Here is a 6,243-nt window from a genome sequence, read left to right on the forward strand (position 1 = left end):
ATGATAGAAACGGAGTGGCCAGTGTTAGCGCTACATAAAACAACAATCAGAGGAGCGATTGGGGGAAAGACCGCGCTGATAACGAAAAAAGTACTCATAGATTTTCTGTGCCCATAACTTCTCTTTCAGTGAATGATATACTAGGACTACACTTTTACAATTACTATCGCACCAGTATCAGTACGAAATGACGCTCTGTAGAGGTTAAGGTAGGGAGCAGTGCAGTACATTTATATTTCGAGGATTGTTTGGCTGCAACGATGGAGGAGACAGGAGTGTGACTGGGTTTGTCGTCTCTGAGTCAGAGCTGTTAGAACTACAGAAACTCTAGAGTGAGATGTCATTAAATAAGATATTAGAGGAAAAGGTCCTGAGTGCAGAAACCAATTGAAATGTCTGCTAGATCATCACCGACAGAGCACGCCACCTCATCTTACAGCAGCCCTCTCCATATTGTAATGAACCGTAATGGTTCAATTATCTATACCCGGACCGCTGAAACATATCACTTAAAGGTCACACTCCAAACGCCGTATAGTTGGTAGTATAACTAACAAACAAGTGAGGAACGGGAGGCGCCGCGTCTACCGAACCAGTAACTGCACCGAAAAAAAGCCGGTTCCGGCGTCGACGCTACCATGTTACCGGCTTTCGTGTAAACATTGCATGTTAGTGCGCGAACGCCTGCTGTTGTGTTGTGTTACCGCCTCGACTACAGTTTTTGTTTGCTAAACAATGTCTCCTAAACGATGTCGTTCACCAAGCGACAATCCGTTGCGCCGTGGAGCACCATTAAACAGTCAGGCTTTGGAATTACTACGAAGGACGCGTGAATTTTACGAGCAAGAAAAAGAATTGGTTTCTGTTCATGGGCATGCGTCGATTCCTGCCGATAAGGTTTTAGAGCGTACGTCGAAAGCTCTAGGACTCAGTGAAAGAACAGTTATAAGTCAAGGGATGCTACTTCAAGACTTACAAGACAGTGAAATAAACAGTTTGGAAGCTAGCCCCTGTGGAAGAAACAGTGTGTTTTTAAGTACTCCGGGCAAGAAAAAGAAGCAGCCTCGTCCTATTACAGATATTCATTCTTTCCAATCAGATGCAATTAGTTTGCACATATACGGATACTGTAAAAGGCAAGAATACCACACAATAGCGAAGTTGCTAATTTCTTTAAAAGAAAGTGAACTTTCCTCACGGAGGAAAACGTCACTTAAGATGATATTAAGAGTATTGGCTTCCGTTTTACAAAGTTAGATGGACGAAAACTGTTATTATAAAAAGCTCATGTCGCTGCAGCTCGTACCATTTTCTGACACAAAATTGTAGGAAAGGACATACACTGAATCATATGGTTAGACGAAGCCTGGGTCAAGGCTGGAGAATCAGTTGAGAAATGCTGGACAGATGATACTCCGAATAGCAGTGGTCATCAGACAACAGATAGAGGATCACGATTAATTGTGGGCCATGCAGGATCTTCAAACGTCTTTGTGCCTGAAGGACTTCTAGTTTTTCGATCGAAAGAAACCGGTGACTATCATGAGGATATGGACCACCCACGGTTTCTACAGTGGTTTAAAAACTTGTTGCTCCAGTTTAATGTTCCGACCGTTTTTGTGATGGACAATGCACCGTACCATTCTGTGATTTTAGGCAAAGCTCCCACCACTAGTGGCCGTAAAGAAACTATGGTACAGTGGTTGCAGGCGAGAGACATTGCTCCGGACATGAGTATGATGAAACTCCTGTTATACTCTCTCGTGAAACAAAATAGGCCTGTGCCGCCTAAATACGTTGTAGATCAAATTGCAAGCGAACAGCGTCACTTGGTAATCAGGCTACCGCCTTAGCACTGTCATTTTGATCCAATTTAATTGGTTTGGAGTGAAGTCAAGGCGTACATTAGAAGTAACAACAAGACTTTTACTATAACAGAAGTGGAAAGACTGCTACGTGAAGGTCTTGCTACAGTATACGCTGTCTCATGGAGGAAAAAAGTAGACCATGTAGCTAAACTGATAAGAGAAGCACAGACTATAGATGGCATTATAAATGAAAACGAACAGTTAATGATTTCTCTTAATGATGATGATGATGGTGACGAAGACAACGGTTTTGGCGCCGATTCCGATGACAATGAAGAAGAACTGGATGGAACTGCGCCATTGATGTCGTAAATTGGTGAGTGTGAATGTATACAGAATTAATTCTTTTTCTCTCTGCAATCTGGTAGGCTATGTAAGTTTTGCTTCGTTTGTTTCTATGAGTGTGAATAGCGTATTATTTGGTATGCTCAGATTTGCATTATTATACGACGTTTTACATTCAGCTACTACTGTAACAATTTGGACGACTTTTCATAGGTATTATCATTAACTACAAATGTTTTTATTTCCGGGTTTAATATACTATCAAACGCTTGGTCTCCGTCGTCGTTCTCTCCATTGTTAAAAAAACGTATTTTGTTGCACTTACATGTAAACGTTGATTGTAGCTTACATGTACAAAACGTACTTCGGAGTTGTGGGCGTATGCGGTGGCAGCTGTCGCAACCTCGCAATCGCAGTGTAGCCAACCACACACGAGCTGTCAAGCTACTCCAGGCAGAAGAATGAAATGATAAGATCATGTGCCACTGATGGCCACGAGGCCCATGTGGTGAAGTTCGACCGCCAGGTTGCAAGTCTTAGTGCAGGTGACACCACATTGGTTAGCTTTCGTGTTCGCGATGAAGAGATGATGATCATGATGATGACAACACAGCACCCAGTCCACGAGAGGAGAAAATCTCCAACCCAGTCGTGAATCAAACACGGTCGTGCAGCATGGTAGGCAAACATGTTATCACTCAGCTAAGCAGGCGGACACTCCAGGAAGATAAATACGGTCACTGCGACTGAGACTGATCGCTTGGGAACGAAGGATGCAGCCTTTTAATGGGATAAAACTATTGACATCCATTGATTTACAAACTAGTTACTGACAATTACAGTTTCATTCTGGCTGCTGTGAATTTACAGCCTTTGTTTACAATGGTCAATGTTAACATTTCCGAAAGTTGTTATTCAGACTGAATATATCGTCGACAGCTATCATATGTGGTAGTAATACCGTCATACCCGAAGATTTAAAGAAAAAGATTTGTAGATCGATAATGTACTGGGAGACACGCAACAACATATTAAACTGGTTGCTACAAGTCTTTAAAATGCATGGAGTAAAGATAAATACAAAAAAATCCGGCTTCGGGTGCAGGGAAGCTACTTTGTGGGACACGTGGTGTTTGCATCTGAGATCCGACCAGATGTAGAGAATCTGAGGGCTATCAGAGAATATGCCATCCCACCTCTAAGAAGCAAATCCGTAGATTCCTTGAACTACTCAATTCCTATAAAAAATTTATTATTAATACAGTAAATACGCCTGATCATTTCGAAATGACTGGTAAGAACACTGAGTGGGAGTGGAATGGACAAGCCGAGCGCTAGTCTGAGGCTCTTAAAGATGCACTCATTAATGCACCTATTCTATCACACTCACACCTGGAGAAAGAGTTCTGTCTCGCTTCGGATAGCTCCAGAGTTAGAATACGTATCTATCTGTGCAAGAAACAGTACAGGGTGGTGCAGTAACGCAAAATACCGTCGCATTCGCCAGAAGGATGTTAAACAAATCTGAAAGAAACTATATGGTGACTGAATTGAAGTCCTCGCTATTGTATGAGGTTTCCACAAGTTCCAGTTCTTTCTCTTCTGGCGTACTACGACAGTTTATATCGACCATAAATCAGTGGTCAATGTCTGCGAATGGCGAAGCTGACGCACAGACGGTTGGCCCAATGGGCTTTGTACCTTCAGGAATTCCAGTTCACATTCCATTATTCGCTGGTAAAGGAGAACGTCATAGTACTGCGCTACCAAGAGCGCCAGTAGGTTTGCCTGGGGGTAGCGATGATGATCTGAACGAACAGTGTTCGTTACACTAGATCTGAAGCAAGTACCTTTTGAAAATTATCTGTTAATGTGACTGAGCAATATCAGTGAGGAGGAAGACAGAGACCCAACTTGAAATGATGTATCAGATAAGTGGAAGGGCAAAGAGAAATTTAACATTCGAATTTTCTACAAAGTCGATGGCGTAGTCTTGTTCCGAAAAATAAGTGAGAACGAGGATGTTTATGTCTTTCCTTAATCTGAGACAATCTGTGTACTCTAATAATACGGAGAAAAGGAATTAGAGAGTCTTGGAGACATGTACGGCTTGCCAGAAAGCAAAACCATCTACCGTCACTGACGGAAGTCTACTTTTCCTCTTAATACCAGACCAATTGAGACAGTTTGCTGCCACCAGTCTGCTAGATCCCCTTCCCGTAACGTGGTCAGGTTTGCGATACGTAGTTATGACAGTCGAATTAACCTTTAAGTACGTGATCTTTACTCCCCTAGAATGTGTGATGGCGAAGCAAATAATTAAACCATTTGTGGAAACGTTCCTGGCAGATATCGGAAAGATAGACAAGGTCATCTCGGACAACTGAGTACAGTACAGATCCCAAAGATATTTTATGAAAGATAAGAATGAAGGCAGTGGATGTATCCTGTTTGCATCTAGCTTCGAACCTAGGAAAGTGATTAATCAAGGAACTGTAATAAGCAGCATAGGAGATGGGACGAATTCCTCACGGACTTCTAAGATGTGATCTACAGATAAGATCCGTGTGCTGAAAAATTGGCTGCCTACTGCCAGGTTAAGATAGCTAGTCAGCTTTCCCCCTACGAGGACAAATAGACACACAGAAGTGACGAGCAGATTAGGAATATGTTCAAAAGAGAAAAGACCTGCGGGAAGGGCAATCAGAGAACTGGAAGTAGCTGTAGGGCAGAAAGTATTAGTGAAATCCCACCGACCATTGCATAAGCACGGGTACTTTCCTAAGAACTTTTTTAATGTCTATTGTGGTCCTTCCAGGATTTGGAGAATTCTTCACCCGAATGTCGTTGAAACTGAGACAATGAGACCCAAGCCTCAATGTCTGATCATTCATTTGAAGACCAGTATTTTTCTTCACACGCACTGGCAAAATCTTTGACCTTACTAAATCTTGGTGAATTCAACATCGCCCATTGATAGGCATGTCCCTCTAAATGACTTATTAAAAATCTTACACACTGAGCATCATTCCAAGGAGGAGGTAAAGCTCCTTGAAACGATATAAAGAAAATTACACGGTGCACCAATCCCCTTGGCCTTAATTTCCGAAATTGATTACTTAAATTCTTAACACAACGAGCCCATTCTGCTGCCAAACGACACGAACTGTTGTCCTCCTTACATTTGCACTTCGGTTCATAATTTGACTATTTAGTGTCGTTCTTACTGACTGCCTACTTTGATCATTATTCCTTGAACTTACTGCACTGCCATAATAGAGTGAAGACGTAGATTGCTTTTCAGTTTCTAACTGCGATCTAGTTTCCTTCTTAACATTCTCCCCTGGAAAACTGACCTCAACGAATTTAACGCCTACTTCCGTTTCCTTCATTGTTACCCGTTCTTGCGTTTTCATCAATTTCTCTAACATGTCATCCTTGCCCCCCTGTACTTTGTTCTCCACCACTGCAATCATGCCTCGAAATTTCTCTGTGGCCTCCTCTGAATGTCTATTCAATTGAGCATTAATGTCTTTAACCAATAAACTAATAGCTTGGTGGTGTTCTTCCATAAACTTTTCAAATTCTATAGGATGTATAGCCAAATTTTCCAAAACTACTTCTACTGCTCCGAGTCTATTAAGTACCCCACATCTTTGATTTAACGAATAACCCTCTGTTTTCTACTTTTCATTGACCTCCTTAATATTCTATTTTAAATCCTTTTCACTCTCTTTCAATTCTTCTCGTAATTTATCCTGTCCTTCTTTCATTTCCTGTTTCATTTTATCCTGACCCTTTCTCATATCTTCCCTTAATTTATTCTGACCTTCTTTCATTACCTTTAAACCATTTTCATTTCCTGTTTACTATCTTCCACTTCCTTCAGCAACTCGGCCGGTTACTCCTTCATGATCTCTGACATGATTGCTAATTAATTACGTAATACCCACAAATTACAAATTTATTTTTGTACAAAGGTTACTCCACCTTCCGTTGATAACCAGATACACTTTCAAATATGTATTGACTCCACACGATAATCAAAATGACAAAATGATTCTATCCCTTTACACAAATGCTATTCTAC

This window comes from Schistocerca gregaria, chromosome X (assembly GCF_023897955.1).
Source record: "Schistocerca gregaria isolate iqSchGreg1 chromosome X, iqSchGreg1.2, whole genome shotgun sequence".
In the NCBI taxonomy this organism is placed as follows: Eukaryota; Metazoa; Arthropoda; class Insecta; order Orthoptera; family Acrididae; genus Schistocerca; species Schistocerca gregaria.